We start from the raw sequence: 19,138 nt of genomic DNA, 5'->3' as shown, positions 1-19,138 counted from the left end.
TTGCAATGTGGCAGGGATCTAGTTTTCTGTCCTTGGGGGTACAAGCTATATCCTTGGATAAAGGTCTTTGGAGGATCCTTGACTCTACACTTTGGCTGTGGACCAGAAGATTCCAGATAGCTCAAAATGCTAGGCATATACGTGGGCATAAAAGTTTTGTGGTGAATCGACATCCCCTGGGCCTTGACTCAGTGATGGAATTGTAACATTACCTATAAAAATAAGTGTTTTTCAAACTTCCATTTCTCTCTGGAGATGGTGACAGTGATCATGAGTTCTCCTCCTTGGGGCCAGCAACAAATATGACAGCATGTGATATTACTGGGAACAAAAACAAGAGCCTTGGATGCATGCAGATGTGACATGCTACATTGAGCTTGAATCAGACACAGCTGGAGACTTCCCGAGGAGGCCTGAGCTCACCCCTCCTAAGCTCATTTCAAAAGAGGGCGGTGGGGGTGGGGGGGAGGCTGGCCCGAAGATCCTGGGGAGCTTAGATGACACAGCTGGACATCTACATGGTTCAGAATAGCACTGGGCTCTGTCTGGAGACTGTCTGGGCCACCGACTAGCTAGTTTCACGACCCACGACAGTTTGCCCATTCATCATCGAACAAAGTGGCCTGATGCCTGGCTAGCCCCAGAGGACAAGGCTCCTGCTTTCATGGCTTTACAGTCCAACCAGACCAACAGTACAATCTGCTTTGTATTCCACTGTGGAGAGATGGTCATGAACTGTCTCCAAATCGCGCCCACCTTTCTGTGTTATTGTATCTTGCCTCTGCCTTTCCCGCCAGCATGGGCCAGCTCGCCTCGTTGTCTAAGGCTACCCCTGTACTATACCTCCATTCTTTGTCCCGATTGTTTAGGGATGACTCCGCATCTCCCTTCCCATCACGGACCATTGGCCTCTCCTTAACTCCTGGGTCTCTCTAGCACATTTCCACACCACCATCCCCCCGCCCCCGACTCACAGATCTCCCCCTTGCCCCTGCTGTCCTCTTTAGACAGACAGCTCAGCACTTGTTACCTGCAAAGCCCGACTCTCACTCCCCCTTGAACCCACCCTAATCAGACTGTCTTCATCTGTCTAATTGAGAGCGCATTTCTAGGTTTCCACCTTGATTGGCTCCTTACTACTCCAGAGGTCCCATACCATCCACAATCCTGATGAGTTCTGGTGATCGGTGATTGGTTCAGCAGCCTGTGATCGACTCAGGAGCCTGTGATCGGCTCAGCAGCCTGTGTGCCGACCCACAACTGCCAGGTGGATTATTTGCCTCCCCGTCCAGAACAGAAACCTTATAGACGTTTAAATAAAAGAAATAAGAGTTTTGAAATAAAAAAAATTTTAACTAGTTCAAAATCAGAGTTCAAAAATAGGTCAGTTCATATTTAAGTCAGGATAGGTGGCTGAACAAAATTACTTTTGAAACTTGCACCATTTTTTTTTAAGAAACCTAAACTTAAAAAAACCCAAAGACTTAAAACCAACTGTTTTACGTACAATGTGTTAAAGCATTAAATAGATGTTAAATATTTTATTTGGTGGCTTCCTCCCAAGACTTTAAAAACCACTGCCAACGAATACAAATTTTCTCCCCTCTCCTACGCATTTCCCCTGTACATATGAATACTGGTCATTTTGAGACCTTGTGGACTGTCCACAGCAACTTCTGTGAGAAGCCCCTGGGATTGTGCTCCTTGAGAGTCAGGGTTCTGGCCCTTGGGAAATTTCAGACCTCAGGCTGGCTGAGCAGGGCTGTGAACCTCACGGACATTTAGAGATTCTTGGTACAGAAGCCTTCTGCCTCCTTTTCAGCCTTCCGGAAGAGGCCAGGATGGATGGCGTCATCCATCTTGGGCCTGATCCCACCTGTCTGAGACCTAACTGTTTCCAGAGCCTTCCCACAGCTCAGCTGTCGTTCATGCCATCCAGAGGGGTAAATCACTTTTCTCCAGAAAACCTAGAAATCTCCCAGTGTTTATAGGACAGTGGGCTTTCTTGAGGAACGATGGAATATCAGCCTTGGGTGGAGCATGAGACTTTGAGAGGAGGAAGGTTCATTGTGAAGTAATTAATTAACAGTAATTAATGGGAGTGGTTCAGGGGACCTAAGTTCAGATTCTGTCTAGCTAAAAAGCCAAGCTTTGTCTTGCTTGTTACCCCAGTTCTGGGAGAGGTAGGTGGGAAGGCATGAACAGACAGATCTCTGTAGCTTACTGGCCAGCCAGTCTAGCTAAAACACCACACTTCACCGGCAGTGAGAGACTCTATCTCAAAAAATGAGGTAGAGAGCCCAGCATTGTTGGCCCATCCCTTGGTTGATCTCAGGACTTGGCAGGCAGAGGCAGGCAGATCTCTGTGAGTTCAAGGCCAGCCTGGTCTGCAAAGCAACCTAATAATTATAAAAGAATAAATGATATGATGATGATGATGATACAGAGAGAGATACCTAACATTGCCCTCTGGCCTCTTGACACACATGCATTGGCAAACACACCCCAAGGCTACATGGCGACATACACATGCACATTCACACTGAAATGGAATAATCACATTTGTAAGATTAGAACCAGGGTCACTGAGTTACTTCGAACAGGGCCTTTCTCATCTCTGCCACCATCTGCTATCTCAGCATCTGGCAATTGTTAAATCTATTTTACTCTCATCTGGAAGTTCTAGTATCTTTAATATCTTGAGTTCTCAGACACCATGACCAAGGCAACTCTTATAAAAACAACATTTAATTGGGGCTGGATTACAGGAGCCGAGGTTCAGTCCATTATCATCAAGGCGGGAACATGGTGGCATCCAGGCAGGCATGATGCAGGAGAAGCTGAGAGTTCTACATCTTCATCTGAAGGCTGCTAGCAGAAGACTGTTTCCAGGCAGTTAGGATGAGAGTCTTAAAGCTCACACCCATAGTGACACACCTACTCCAACAAGGGCACTAATAGTGCCACTCCCTGGGCAGATTATATACAAGCCATCACAAGTCTTCAAAGGAATTAAATAGTTAGAGCCAAAGATAGTTTCAAACTGGTGATCCTCCTGCTTCAGCCTTCCAAAATGCTGAGATTATAGGCATATATAACCTTGTCTGGCTTTCTTGTTTATTTTCTTATAATTCATTTTTTTTTTTTTTACAATGAATCAATGATCTCTGTAGAAAAAGTAAGGAGGGCATATGAACAGAAGGTGAAAATATTCGCCTGTCAGAGCTGGCAGTACATTCAGATTGGTTAGTGACTAAGCAGAATGGATGGTCTGGCTAAGGACAGCCTCCATAGGCTCATAGATTTGAATGCTTAGTCACCAAGAAGTGGCATTATTTGAGAAGGACTGGGAGGTGTGACCTTGTTGGAATGGGTGTGGCCTTGTTGGAAGAAGTGTGTCACTGGGATGGGTTTTAAGGTTTCAAAAGCACAGGCTAGGCTTAGACTCTGTCTCTGTTTCTATCTCTGTATTCCTCTCTCTGACTCTGTCTCTCTCTGTGTCTCTGTCTCTGTCTCTCTCTGTCTCTCTCTGTCTCTCTCTCTCTCTGTCTCTCTCTGTCTCTCTGTCTGTCTGTCTCTCTCTCTCTCTCTCTCTCTCTCTCTCTCTCTCTCTCTCTCTCTCTCTCTCTTTCTCTCTCCCTCTCTCCCTCTGCTTACATATCAGGGTGTAGCTCCCTAACTGTGAGTCAGCCCTCAGTTAAATGCTTTCTTTGATAAGAAATAGTGACTAAGGCAGGCCGGCAGGCAGCCTTAAATCAACCAAGGAAAAGAAGGGGTATATTTTAAAAGTCAAATCAGCAGGCATAGTGGCATAGACCTGTAATTCCAGTAATGGGAAGGTTGAGGCAGAAGAATCATGAGTTCAAGGCCATCCCTTGGCTATATAGTGAGCTTGAGACCAGGTTGGTATACATGAGATCCTATCTCAATGAAAGACAAAGAGAAAGAAGAGAAGGTTCTCCTTGTGGGGGGATCTTGCCTACCATAGTTGGGGTACTGTGGCTAGCTGGGCATCACTAGAGTGAAGTGCCCAGTATGAACCAGGTGTACCAAGTCATCTGAAGGACTGGCAGGAGCCACTGTCCCACACTGTCCTGGCTCTTAGGGGGTCATTCTAAGTAGGCTGTTGGCTGGCATATAGGGAAAGACAGCCCTGTGCCCAGGTGGATGTTCCACCTGTAATGCCTTGTCTTCTTATTGACCACCCTAGTGAGAAGGAACACCATCTGGATGGGACAGTGGATAGGACTCTGGATGTTCTCACTGTCTTCGGTTTGTACTTCCTGTCTGTCCAGGAAGTGATGTTACTTCATCCCTGGTTCCTGTCCTGTGGACACTGGCCAGACCCCTGTGCTAGGGAGAGGCTGGCTCAGTTGGGTCTGCAGTTGCCCTCTGGCATGTGAGACGTTCTGTTAACTAGAGGCAGAATCTTTTGCGGAGGCTTAGGTGTGACTTCTTCCTGGGCTTAGGACCCTAGAGCTTTCCCATTAAGAGACAGCCTGGCCCATCTGGGGGCAGCTCCCTATGTAAGTCAAGAGGCACCTGGGTGGGTCTTATTGGTGTGTGGATCTAGGGCAGCTTGTACCAGGGCTACCAGCAAGGCTGAAGGGAGAAATAAGAAGGCTCCCCTGAATGGACGTGCTCAGGAGGCCTAAAGTAGAAGAGAAGTGAAGCCTGGTGCCTCGGTAACCTTCACCTTTTGCCCCGCCCCATTTCATAAAACAAAAGCCCTTCCCGTGGTGGCAGCCGGCAGAGCTGAACGCCCCCTTCTGGCTCTCAGGCGTTACCCTGCACTGTGGGACCTAGAAGTCCACCAAGAAACAGCAAAGAATGGGAGGAGAAAACAAGCCCTCTCTGTCCCGACGGGGTGGAGGGTTGCACCGCATAGGTCCCTCAGAAGTTTCTAGTGGCCCATCTGGCGGAGGAGCACAGTGGCCGCTGGGCCTGTGAGACGTGTCGCCAAGCTCCCCCAATGCTGCATCTGTGCAATTATCGGGGAACCAGGGGATCTTTTTTCCCTTCCATTCCGCTCCTGCCCCTCCTCCATTTTTTTTTTCTTCCAGGCATGGAATTATCTACTTTAGCAGTTCAAAAGACATTCCATCCCCATGACAGAAACAGAAACCAGCGATGTTGGCATACTGTAGCTCTCTCTAGCTCTCTTACTGGGAGATTCCAGCAGTAAATCATCATGACTGAAAATTTCAAAGACCATTTCTTTACATTTTAATGGCCTACCTTTCTTACGTTGAAAGTAGCACTAACAGCGTTCACATTGCCCACAGGAGCCATCTCAGAAGGAGCCAGTGCTCAATTTTATTCCTTTAGAATATTAAAAAAAAAAAAAAAAAAAAAAAAAGGAGGAGGAGGAGGAGGGGTTGTTGAAGGGATCATTTTATTTTATGTTTTGATACAGGGACTTGCTATGTAGATCAGACTGGCCTGAATGTGAGACTTTCCTCTCAACTCAGCTTCTTGAGTGCTGGATTACAGGTGTGGTGGGCCATATCAGTCTTTGGGAATTGGTTTTAAACCCTTTTAAAAGTCTAAAATGTCTTGGGTATTTTTTTATGTCAGATGGGTTTTTAAAACACTGGGGGAGGGGGAATCATCATGGCAACAGTTGAGCCTGGTAGTGCATGAAGAGGCAGGTGGATCTCTGAGTTTGAGGCCAGATGGGTCTACGTGGTGAGTTCCAGGACAGCCAGAGCTGCACAGTGAGACACTGTTTAAAACCAACCAACCAAGCAACAAACAAACAAACACAAATGCAAACAACAACAAAACATCAAGGCAAATGCCGTCTGTGTTCCTTGTTTGTCACTTCCTCTCCATCTCTTTCAGAAGCAATGATTGATGTGGACACGGTGGCTCAGACAGGCCACACTTCAGCCTACGCCCCAGGATCTGGAATTAGATGTTCAGAAATGTTCTCAATAAAGTGTCATCAGATGAAGACACCACAGTAAATCAGGAGATATTTCCCCTAAGAGAGCGGGGTATTTTGAAAATTTGAACTTGTCTTTAAACAAAACAGTTTTACTCCTTCCTAAATGTGTTGCAATTTACACTTGGGCTGGAGGATCACTTCCAGACTCATAAAATTCCTACAAGTCCTGTTGTATTGGTATTTTCCACAGTTCACTGGACCCCACGGATCTGAGAACTATTATTTAAAGTCTGTTCCAGAAAGAAGCCCAGCAGTTTGGAGATTCGCAGGCTTCTGCAGGAAACATGATGGAAGAGAAAAGGGATCAATTACCAGCAAAGCCTGTGGTCCTCTATTGGAGAGGTTAAGGAGGAGAGCAGAGGCCACTGAGCCCCTGTCATCTGTCCTGGGGCGTAATCAAGTTATCTATCACATTGCCCCTTGTCTCCTAGTCTCCATCCCTCACTTGAAATGAAAACAAAAATTTGCAGACAAAGTTCTAACAGCAGGTAGCGGGGCCTCTCCTGGGAGGCTGGATGAAAAGCACCTGCAACCTCAACCGGCCTCCATCCAGTTCCTGCTGGGAGCCACCCAGGCAGCAGCCTGCTGGCTTCAGAGTGGTGTGTGTGAGTCCAAGCTGGTCTGGGGAGGATGGTGTTACCTGTGGGAAGAGAATGAGGCAGAGTGGACTGAGCTGTGAGAAGGAAGGCACAATGCGTCCGGTGACCTATAAAAGGTGAACACTATCTTATTCTTTTTGATATTGGATCTTTAAGGGGGCTGCTGTGCAGCAATCCTCAGGGTAGCAAGACGGGAGTACGGGTATCTCTGTGGAGGGTGAGCGGCAAGGAGGGTGACAGCTGGCCACCAAAGCCAGACACCGGCTCCTCTAAGCTGTCTCTTCCTGCTTCGGGAAGCGGGGATGTTGCAATTCACATGGAATCTCCCTGGTAGATGGAAAGGGAGTCTTAGGTCCCAGGCTGAGCGCGTTGTGTAGGGGTCAGGAGCTGTGGTGTAGTTCTCAATGCTTGACTTGAGGAGGTGGCTCAGCTACCTTTGGTTGTAGTTATTGTCAAATCAGAGGGTAACTATCCAGGCTAAAACCTACTCTCAGAAAATGGCACAGGCTGAGCAGGAAACGGAGACCCTTGGGAACGCATTGTTAGCATCTCCTGAGGTCCTCCAGTGTTGATGTTTTGTGACCCAATGTCAGAAAGAAAGATGAGAGAAAAGGAGAGATCTTAACTGGTGTTAAGATTTCATCCTGAGGATAAATCAGTCGCTGGCCAGGGGTACCCTTCTCATTAGCAAGAAAAGCCAGATGCTGGGACTGTGACACTGGGTGGAGCTTGTTGGCCAAATCAACTTTCTGAGGCTCACAGTGTGTTGTGCCCTTTTCTTTTCTTTTCTTTTCTCTTCTCTTCTTTTCTTTTCCTTTCTTTCCTTTTCTCTTCTTTTCTTCCTTTTCCTTTCTCTCTCTCTCTTTCTCTCTCTCTCTCTCTCTTTCTTTCTTTCTTTCTTTCTTTCTGCTTCTGTTACTTTTGGAAGCAGGGCGTCATGTATCTGAGGCTGGCCCCAGATTTGCTATGTATCAAAGAATGATCTTAAACTTCTGATCCCCATTCCTCTTTCTACCGCGTACTGTACTGTGTTTACCTGTATACCACACCATACCCAAATTGTTTTTTTTTTCCAAATTGATCAACCAATCAATCAATCTTTGTGCATGTGTGTGTGTGTGTCCCCGTGAGTGTGCGTGTGCCTGTGAATGTCCATATGTGTAAGTGAAGTTGTGCACGTGCCTGTACAACAGCCTCAGATTCCGGTCATCTTCTTGGGGGCACAGTTTCTTGTTTCTCCATTTTTCTACACCAGGCTAGCTGCCCTGGGAGCTGGAGATGCTCATTTTATTCTGCCTCCATCTTTCTACAGGAACACTGGGATTATACTCACTCCTGGGCCTGGCTTTTATGTGGGTTTGGTGTCAGGTCCTCCTGCTTGTACCACAATTGCTTCACTCACTGAATCATCTCCCCAGCCCCTTTTCATTTTCAAGACTGTCTCACTAGGCGAATAGCCTACCCTGGGCCTCAGCTGTGATCTCCCTGACGTAGTTTTTGGATACTGAGAGAATAAGTGTGCAGCATCACATCTGGTGAGCACTGTATCAGTGTACTAATTATTGTTATATAAGGTGTGGGTGGTCCATGCATGCCACAGAGTGTGTGTGGACATCAGAGGACAATCTTCTGGTGTCAGGTTTCTCCTTCCACCTTTACGTAGGTTGTAGGGAGCACACTCAGGGCACCAGGCTGAGTGGCAAGCTCTCTTTACCTAGTAAGTCATCTTGCCTGCCCTCTTTCTGCATTTTGATTAAAAAGCTCATGATTAAAACTCCAAGGTAGAGACCTGCTCACTCCATTCCTCCTTATCTTCCTGCCCTTCAGACAATATTCACGTTTCATCCACTCTGTCACAGGAGTGTAAGCTGTCAGCTTAGGTGGCAGTTGTAGCCTGTTTCCTTAGGTATCTTTCTGTCTTTGCACATCATGGGGGCAGTTCTTGAGTCTACTGGTCCACAGAAAGTGCTCTGTGGTTTGGGAAGTCTTGTTCTCCAAGGTGCTGTGTTGTGTTACCTCCTATGAGGAATCGTGGGAAAGAAAACTCTTTTTCATGTTTGTTTATTTCAGTAAAAGCCAATTTTAGTTTTCCTTTCTTTCTTTCTTTCTTTCTTTTTTTTTTTTTTTTTTAACTTTATTTTATGAATGTGAGTACACTGTCACTCTCTTCACCAGAAGAGGGCATCAGATCCCATTATAGATAGTTGTGAGCCACCATGTGGTTGCTGGGAATTGAACTCAGGTCCTTTAGAAGAGCAGTCAGTGCTCGTAACTGCGGAGCCATCTCTCCAGGCTCTAGTTTTCCTTTCCAATCTGTGTTACAACTACAGTGTTACAGGTAATTTAAGTGTAAATTCTAATCAGAGAAATGGAAGCACTAGTAGGTGCAAGTGTGTGTGTATGTGTGTACACATCTGTGCCTGTTATGCTAGTTATCTCATGCAGTGATGGAGATGCGAGTCTCCCTGAAGGGACTTTAGCCAGCTCCAGCATAGCAAACATGGTCTGACAGGTCTTTCCTTTCTCCCCATCCCCTCTGTCTCACTAAAACTTGTTAGATTGCATTCTTAAACTAGCCCCAAGATCCATTCCCTTATTTGGCCACTTCCGCCTCTGGAGTCTGACTACCAAGGTCCAGGTCTAAAAGCAATAAAGTCCAGTACTCAAAAGCCCCCTTTGGCTCACCTGATCAACATGCTCAATTAAAATTAAACACCTCATCCTAACACAGGTGCGACACGCTACCTGGCCGATAAGGAGCACATCACACTCAAGATTCTTCTGACAGCGTCTTTTATTGTTACAGCTCTTTTAGTTAGAAGGATGCAAGATGGAGAACAAAGGAAGGACCCCAAGCCCCAGAATGTTCTGACTTATATACTATCAAAGAGACATGATCTGTCCTCATTGGCTTACAGACTGGGGTCTCATTTACATATCCACTGATAGTACTTTCAGCGGGGAAAATTCGCGCCTACGCGTGCGCACAGCTGCAGACACCAAGGCCAAGAAGAACCAGGAACAGGAAGCCAGCGCCATCTTATAATGGCGAGCGTATAGCTACTTCAGCAAACACAGCATGGCTCCTAACACACAGGGTTTCCCATTTTACTTTATAAACTGTCATTTTCCTATGTAACCACTATGCAATCTGTCTCCTCTCTATCCAGAGGTAGTTCTTTGTCCCTCTGGGATAAATATTCCCTCCCCCCCTCTTCTTTGTTTCCTTCCCCTCTCCTGCCTCCTCTATCCTCTGCCTTTGTCTTTTATTCCCTGCCCTCTGTCCCTCTGGGGAAAATAAATCTCCTTTGTGCTGAGAATTTGGTCTTGGAGGTCCTGAGCTGATGCTTTTTCCCCTTTCACTCGTAGTCTTCCTGGAGGGAGCAGAAGCAGGGCTGGCATTCAGTTCAGATACAGAGAATGGGATAGGGCAACATCTGGTAAGGGATAGTGTAAATCCTGATCCATACCCAAAGGCCCAACGGGAAGAGCCAATGTCTAGGATGTCTCGCTCCAGAGGGGAAAGAGTCCCCTCTTCCACGTGTGGTTTTATCTGGGTCCTCAACGGATTGGAGGGTGCCTACCACACAGGGAAGGGTGTTTTTACTCAGCCTACTGATGTTAAACTCACACAGACATCTGGGCAGATATCTGGGCAGTCCTTAGTTCAGTTGAGGTGACACACAGAGTTGAACATCACAGAATTATAACTCCTTTTTGAAACATTTTAGGGATGTCCACTAAGGATTCCTTTACTGCCTCCCAAGACTGACGGAAATCCTGGCAGAGATGATTCCTGGATAAGCAGGTGGCATGGTGCTAATTTTACAGATTCAAGGAGAAAGGCCACCAGCCCAAACTGTCATGGTCAAATTAATTAAATCAAGCAATTAATTGAAGCAAGCCGTTTTTCCCTCATGTACACAATTGTCTCCCCTTCAAGGTGGGGCTCAAGAGATCACCATTGGGCACAAGGAAGACAAGGCCCCTATAGCTCAGTTTCTAAACGGGAAATTTGTAGGCAAAATAGGGTTACAGGAAAAGAACATAAGCATAACAAGTTAGTCACAATGATCTCCTGAAACAAAGACAGGATTGCAAGCTGGTTATAACAACAGACAGTTAATACAAGGTAGCCATAACAGACCTTTGAAACACAGGGATACAAGATGGTTATAGTAACTTTTTGAAACAAAAAGTTGGTTGCAGTTTCCTGGAAAAGGCAGTACAGAACCACCTGTGTAGTCCAATCCTCGAGAAGCAGAGGTTTAACCATAAACAGACACGAACCTGTATATATCCTCTTCCCTATATCTGCTCTTCCAGAGGTCCTGGGTTCAATTCCCAGCAACCACATGGTGGCTCACGACTATCTGTAATGGGATCTGATGCCCTCTTCTGGTGTGTCTGAAGACAGCGACACTGTACTCACATTAAAGAAATTAATTAATCAATTAATTAATTAATAGCAGGCTGAGCAAGCCAGAGGAAGCAAGCCAGCAAGCAGCACCCCTTCATGGCTTCTACATCAGCTCCTGTCTCCAGGTTCCTGCTCTGTTTGAGTTCCTGTCCTGGCAACTTCCTTTGATGATGAGCAGTGATACAGAAATGTAAGCAAATGAGTCCTTTTTTTTCCAAGCTCCTTTGGTTAGTTACACTGACTACGACACGACACCGGCTTTCTACAGTTAGTTTATGTCCTGCGATCTTCCTAGACTCCCTTATTCTCGACAATTTACAGGTTTGTTTGCTTGTTTCTGATTCTAGGGGAAATGGTTTCGCCTGTTGCTGTTAAGTATGATGTTAGCTGTAGTATACACACATACACATGGCATACCATATATACGTAGATAGATGTAGGATTTGTCATACATATTTTCATATGTATGTGATTTATTAAGTTGAGGGCTTTTTCTCTTTCTTAAAAAGTCGCAAGTATGTCATGTATTGATATAGTCATGTTTAATTAATTACTATGAAGACTTGCAGTTGTGTGTTTCTGGGCTAAAGATACATAGTTATGCTGTATTGTCTTTCAAAATTCTAATATCTTGTTACCCTTTATCTTCTAAAGTTCTGATTTAAAAAAAAAAACTAAGCATAGTAACACTCTTTTTTTTTTTTAAAAAAGATTTATTTATTTTATGTATGTGAGTACACTGTAGCTGTCTTCGGACATACCAGATCCCATTACAGATGGTTAAGAGCCACCATGTAGATGCTGGGAATTGAACTTAGGTCCTCTGGAAGAGCAGTCAGTGCTCTTAACTGCGGAGCCATCTCTCCAGCCCTAAAGTTCTGATTTTTTTTTTTAAAAAGGATTTATTATTTATTTTATGTGCTTGTATTTATTTTATGTGCATGTACACTTGTATACTGCATGCATGCAGTGCCAGCAGCGGCCAGAAGAGGGCACTAGGTCCCCCAGGAACTGGAGTTACAGACAATTGTTACAGACTCTGAGGGTGCTGAGAATTGAACATGGATCGTGGGTCATTCCAGAGAGTAGGTTAACCACCGAGTCTTCTCTTCGTCCTAAAAATCTGATTTTATGTGGCTATTTGTGAGAGATACTGGTCTCATGGAGAGTTGCTTTTCTGTAATCTCTTTCTGTTTTTGGTGTCAGGGTCAGAATGCTAACCTTCTTGCTAACCTCCTAGAATAAACTAAGAGATGCTCTGGTACCTCTCCCTTTTGAAGCGTTTGTGTGGGACAAGCTGGGTGTGCTGTGGCAGTGCAGCCTGAGATGCCAGCACTAGGTGAGCAGGGGAATCAGTAGGTCAGGTGCTCTCAGCTGCTTCGCCATCTTCGTTCCATACTCTGGATACAATGTCTTCCTTTCATATTTAAGCCCATTTTCTCCTTCTTCTGCCAAGATTATCCTGTTGTTAAAATGTGGGGATCTCTTGGTTTTTTGTTTTGTTTTGTTTTTTAGTTTTGGGATTTCAGTGTTTACCGTTTTCATTTTCTATTCTTACCTAATAATTTCCTATGGACATGTTTTCTTTTTTCTTATGTGATATTACAATCCATTCTCAAAATCCCCTGTTTGCTAATTATATCTGGTTCATTTGGTGCTGCTTTGTCAGGGAAATGCATTCTTTTTTATGGTTCTTACCACAGTAAATGCTTTTGGATTGTAATTCTGGATACTGTACATGTTAAGCTGTACAGTTTCTGAATTTTGCTACTTTTCTTTAGTGGATAATCCTGCATGTGTGTGTGGTATGTTTCTTTGATGGTAGTGGGAAACAGTTATCTTGCTGTGTATACCAGGCTGTCCTCGAACTCACAAAATTCTGCCTTTCTCTGCCACCTGAGTGTGGAGTTAAAGGCCATGTTAGCACAGCTGGCCTTTAAGCAAGCTGATTAATTTTCTTGGTTGGATTCAACTCCTTCTTTAACAGCTCAGTTGGTTTCCTGTGAATACATAACTCAATGCTTGAGCAGATGGGAGCAGATAGGCTGTTGGAAACCTTCTAGGCTCTCTCTGTTGAAGTCGTACTTTTTCCTTCTGTTCTTGTCGTTTGCTTGGTTCCTACAACTAAAACTTTTTTTTTCACTAGTCTTTTGCTCCCCAATTAGCACATAACCACCCACATCTGGCTTCATCTAAAAGCTGCAATCGAGAGAGTCCATTCTTCAGAGACTAGGAGTTCCACCAAATGCTGTCTCCTTAAAAAAAAAAAAAAAAAAAAAAAAAAAAAAAAAAAAAAAAAAAAAAAAAAAAAAATCGCAGGTACTTAACTTACTGGTTGATTGTGTGTGAGCATGTGTGGACTTGTGCGTGTGAGCCACAGCATGTGTGGAGGTGAGAAGACTACTTGTGGGAGGTGGTTCTTTCCTTCACCACGTGAGTCCTGGGGATTGAATTCTGGTCATCAGGCTTAGCAGCAAGCCCTTCTACCAGCTGAGCCATCTCACTCACTGTCTGTCCTCTTCTGTCCACAGAGTGTATGTAATGTCACTCGGCCATCAGCAGAAATCAGGATTGGCTTTATTTAACCTAATCACTAGAAAATACAAATATTTTTTTAATAGTTGAAGGAATGGGATAATTTTAGGATTACAAGGCTTGTTGGGCCCGACACAGAGTAAGTCCCAAATGAATGCTTCATGGCTGAATGTTCCCAAGGGCATTGCCGTGTGTCAGAAGTCCCTCAGTGACGTCCTGCACACAATGACATCCTCATAAAGCAGTACATTCCTTTTTAGACAATTCAGAACAACTGGTGGTGGCACACACCTTTAACTCCAGCACTTGGGAGGCAGAGTCAGGAGGAACTCTGAGTTGGAGGCCAGCCTGGGCTACAGACTGAGATCTAGGACAGAGAAACACAAAGAAACCCCTGTCTCGAAGGACCACCACCACCACCACCACAACAACAACAAAAACCAAGCAAACAAACAACAATAAAACCCCAAACACCCTAGTTTGCTCCAAGCATGTCATTTCTGTCTCTCCTCCTCAGTTTCCATTTAATGTTTCTGGCCACACAGAATGAGCCAGATTCCAGCCCTGAGCGCCCAAGTGGGTCCACCAACCTCAACTCCTCCAACCAGTTGTTATGGATCTGTAGTCTGGCTTGGCCCTGGCCACAGTCCTTCAAGCTTCATTGCTCTTTTAAGGTGTGTTGTCTGGAAGGATGTTCCCACCTTTCTGGTCCCAAAGCCTCTTGATGAAGCAGGTGAGTTTTCCTGTGACCCTCCTGGTAGCCATGGTGCAATTGCCTGATACTGAGCCAGTATCAGACAGCAACAAGATGCCCCCTTTTCTCTCCTTCCATGAGCAACATGATGCCCCTTTTCTCTCTCCCTCGGTAAGTGCACACATCAGGTTTCCCCCTATGACCTCCATTTCTGAGGGACCAAACATCTAGTTTTGAAGAACTTGTTGCCGTTAGAGCCCAGCTTGCTCTGAGATCTGTGTCACCATAAGGGAGGGCACCAAGCTTACAAATTTCAGAAACATTAATCTCTACCAGATGATATAATTTTTGTTCAAGGGAGGGTCTACCCGGGCAATAGTGGGAAAAAAAAATGGCACAAATGCTATTTAGAGTCTTATGGTTGGCAAGGCAGTTTCTACATGACCTCACTGGAGCTACCAGGAAAACTGAGAAGGGCGGGTGTGTGTGCACCATTTGACAAACGTGGGAAAAGACCATCAAAAACCAAGGGGACACTGTATGTTGATTAGAAAATACTTTTCTCTATACCGCGGGAGACCGAAGTCTGAATTCATCTCCGCTGTCTCTGCCGGTGGGAAGTTTTGTCCCCAGGCAGTTTTGGACAGAGAAGATGTACTCATCTGGTTGTCGCCTTACCCCTGTTCAAGGAATGGACCAGAGGACAGCTGTGTGGCCAGGAGCTTCTCAAGGCTGCTTTTCAAGACGTTGCCTCTGGACTCCAGCAACCAACAAAAGTCCAGGTATAGAGGCTTGGCTGCCCCTGACCTTTTACACACCCTGAGCTGAGTTGGGGGAGGAAGGGGGCTGCTACACAAAAGGGTCTGAGGAATGACCCGGCCTGCCTCAGCTACCTGCTGTTCGGCACAAAGGGGCCCCGAGGCCCCGGCTGCCTCTGGAGGCCCGAGAAAAGGACGGGATAATGGGTGGCTGGACTACCGCTGCTCTCTTCAGAGAAACCAGAGAAGGAAGGCGGCAAAACCTCCCTGATAATAAAGAAGTAACAAATGAGGAATAAAAGCTTATGGAAGACATCTTAACCCGGGGATGAAAAAAAATGTCAACATCTGTGAAGCTTTCTGCACCAGCGCCCCGGCCCTAATGAAAACTCTCCAGAAAGCATTCACTGCACACAGGCAAAAAGGCTACATTTTTCTCCGGGGCGTGGAGGGTTCGACCAGGCTGCCCTTTCTTTTTTCAGACGCTGCTGAACCAAACACTAATGTTCATCTTCAGCTCTCTGAAGGATGCAGGGGCAGCAGGAGAATGGAGCCGAGACCGTCTTTATTCCCCCGAGTCAGAGGTGGGTGGATTTAAGAACTGGCTACAAGTCTGCACGTTGAGGCCAGGAGAAAAAGGCAGAGGAATTAGAGAAAACGCTGTTTAACAAGGGTCTCTTTTGACGGGGCCTCTCGGAAGGACGCAGGACCAAGAAGAGTAATCCTCTTAGCACCAACTTATGTGTGTGTACAAAACAGGAGAGTCGAATCTGGCTAAAACACCTCATGAAAACACAGAGATTTGTGTTCTGGGCTTCACCTTGCATTCAGGAGCCCGGAGCATGGCAGATGTTTGCCTGAAAGGCTCATTCACAAATGCAGACTGGGAGTTTGGGGGTGGGGGAGGAGCTGACCCCACTGTCTTCAGAGGTAGAGGCTTCAGGATTTTGAGCCCCACAACTTTCTCTTGGGGGTTCTTGGCAGTCCTAACTCCCACTTCATACCTTTGAGGTGGTCCCTGTGGTCTGGTTTTTTTGTTGTTGTTGTTGTTTTGTTTTTTTGAGTGTGTATGGTGACTTCACCCAGCCAGGACTGTCTACCCTTTTTGGCAAACATGGTCCTTTTCCCGATTCTTCACACACAGATTATTGGGCCAAAATGTCTTTTATGTTTTAACCTTAAACTGAAACAAGAAGTGATGGGGTTGAATGAGCCTACAGGGATCGCCGAGGACATAACACCTAACTGAAAACAGGGAGTGTTCTTCCTTCCAGGATCCGGATGCTCGAAATCTAAATTGTTGGTTGTTGCAACACAAAGGAGCCAAGAGGGCAGCCAGGACCAGAGCGGCTCAGGTCAGGTGTGAGCTGTCCATCTGTGAGTTGGCCCTGTGGTCTTTGGCTTCAGGGACAGGTAGTGAGTGAGCTTCCAGAGCTACCACTGTTGTGGTAATTAAGCAGTGTTCTGAAAATTTTCAGTCATGTCATTGATTTTTATTAATTTGTTTGCACACACACACACACACAAATGTGCATGTGGAGGTCAGAGGACAACTTGTGCAATTTGATTCTTTTTCCTTGAGTTCAGGGGATTGTCAGGTTTGTGTAGCAAGTCCTTTTACTCAACTGAGCCATCTTGCTGTCCCAGTACAGGTCTTTTTAAGTTGAAGAGAGTCAGCCTGGTGGTGATGGGGCATGCCTTTAATCCCAGAGAGCAGGCAGATCTCTGAGTTCAAGGCCAGCCTGATCTACAGAGTGAATTCCACGACAGCTACACAGAAAAACCCTGTCTCAGAAAACCAAAATATAAGCAAATAAACAAAGTGGAGAGGATCTCTGCTGTTGTGTCGTTGACGTGGGAGTGCTGTCACATTCGTGATGTTTGTGACCTTCAGGGGGTTCAGACACTCAAGTACTCATGCTTGCCCAACAAGCCCCTTTGTGTCTGAGCCATCTCCCCAGTCCAGATTCTCTTCTGATGCTGAATTTGCCTAGAAAGAAACATTCCCAAAGAGGTTACAGGCATAGCTGGCAACGACAGTCAGTATTTGAACTCAGAGCTAGCTGCTGCCAAGCTCAAGGTATTAGCCTCATAATGGCACGCTTTGAAGAGACCCAGGTAACTGGTAATTTTCCTTCCCCCTTCTTTCATGGTCAGTGAGGAGACCCCACTGGTCTATCTCACCCCTCAGCATCTACCATGTGTCCCCCCCCCCCCCTCCATTTTCTTGGAGGGAAGCCAGGAACATCTTTGGTCTCCACTAGAAAGACTTCACATTCAGCCATTGCTCAGGCCCGGCGCCACTGAGGTGGTCAGACATTGCTCCTTGTATCCACAGACAGGAGCTGGGTCAGACCCTATGCTCAGGATTCAGGACAGCAGGTCCTCCATGAGATGAGAATGACAGTGTCCTGATAGGTAGAACTCTCAGAGTCTCCTTCACGCTCACTCCCCAGTCCTTCCTCTCCTCTGAGCCTTCCAACCTAGAGGAAGGTCCTCAAACCTGCTCCTTTCATGTGGTACCTAATGCTCTGAAGGGAAGGGAGCCATAGTCACAGACCCAGCACGTGTAAAGATGGCTAGATCTAATGCCTTGTGCTAAGTCCAAGATGAGGTGTTTACCAAATTGGGATCCATACTATGTCATTTAACCCTCTTCAAAGGCAGGGGTCTTCTTGACTGTGGCCTGGGTTTAGTAAACGCCTCCTGGAGATTAGAATGTGGTGGAGGGTGGGCTGTCACTACTAAGTCTGAGGTAGGGAATGATAGCTGCTGACATTGGTTCTCACATCTCTCTCTGTCCCCATAGCCCTGGCTGACCTGGAACTCCCTCTGTAGACCAGGCTGGCCTCGAACTCAGTGATCTGCCTCCCACGTGCTAGAATTAAGGCATGCATGCCACCATCTCCGAAATCTTGCTGTGGGAAAAGTCAACTGCCATTTTGGGAAGCCATGATTGACTATGGAAAGACCATATAGTGAGAAACTGAAGTCTGCTGGCCACCATATATATGGTCCTGGGAGTGGCTCTTCCTAGCTTTATATGGCAGCCATGTCCTGGGGGAAGCTCTCTCAGTCTAAGTACAGGCCTAAGAACACATTGACTGTAACCTCAGGAGAGACCTTGTACCCAAGCCATCAGGATAATCCCCTTCAGATTGCTTCTTGTTGAAGTTGCTGCCTTTGGGGACAATTTTTTATGTAACAGTTATGAGGCTGGTATGCTCCCTCATGAACAAGGACTTAGAGAAAGCCACAGCTCTTGTCTGCACTCTTCCTAGGATATAAAACAACTTCTTCTTCTCCTCCCCCTCCTCTTCTTTTTCTTTAAGATTTATTTTATATGAATACATTGTCTTCAGATACCAGAAGAGGGCATTAGTTCCCATTATGGATGGTTGTGAACCACCATGTGGTTGCTGGGAGTTGAACACAGGACTTCTAAAAGGATAGTCAGTGCTCTTATTCGCTGAGCCACTCTCCAGCCCAATATAAAACTTATCACACTTCCTTTTTCTTCCCAAAATAAGCCAGAAGAAGTGAATTTGGTTAGTTTCCTACACAAACTCAGGTCTGTCTGTTCTGCAAGGGCTCAGTATGACGTGGTAGCAGGGATAATTGGTCATATGTGGGTTGCTGCAGAATGTAACAACTCTCATGTGTCTCCTTACCGAGGTGAGCTATCTAGGAGAGAGAGAGGGAGAGGGAGAGGGGGAGGGGGAGGGAGAGGGGGAGGAGAGGGAGGACAGGGAGGACAGGGAGGAGAGGGAGAGGGAGAGGGAGGAGAGGGGGAGAGGGGGAGAGGGAGGAGAGGGGGAGAGGGAGGAGAGGGGGTGAGGGGGAGAAGGGGAGAGGGGGAGAGGGGGAGAGGGGGAGAGGGGGAGAGGGGGAGAGGGGGAGAGGGAGAGAGAGAGAGAGAGAGAGAGAGAGAGAGAGAGAGAGAGTGTTTCATCAAATTGACATAAATCATTTGGGAAGGAAAAACTCAATTGAGAAAATGTCTCCATCAGACTGACTGGTGAGCATTTCTGAGGGGCATTTTCTTGATTAATGATTGATATGGATGTCTACAAGGGATGGTGCTACCCTTGGGCAAGTGGTCTTGAGCTGTATAAGAAAGCAGGCTGAGAAAGCCATGAGGACCAAGCCGTGTCTTCTCCTTCAGTTCTTGCCTCTAGGTTC

General features: G+C 46.1%; 1 long non-coding RNA gene across 1 annotated transcript; it reads left to right on the top strand.

Moving 5' to 3' along the window:
• The first annotated feature begins 11,753 nt into the window (after positions 1-11,753).
• LOC143444035 (uncharacterized) lies at positions 11,754-16,538 on the top strand. The gene is made up of 3 exons (XR_013113544.1): positions 11,754-14,980; positions 15,439-15,540; positions 16,231-16,538. It is a non-coding gene; the product is annotated as an uncharacterized LOC143444035 (long non-coding RNA).
• Positions 16,539-19,138: the final 2,600 nt, after the last annotated feature.

This window comes from Arvicanthis niloticus, chromosome 12, assembly GCF_011762505.2.
Source record: "Arvicanthis niloticus isolate mArvNil1 chromosome 12, mArvNil1.pat.X, whole genome shotgun sequence".
Lineage (NCBI taxonomy): Eukaryota > Metazoa > Chordata > Mammalia > Rodentia > Muridae > Arvicanthis > Arvicanthis niloticus.
This window is presented reverse-complemented; position numbering and strand designations above follow the sequence as displayed.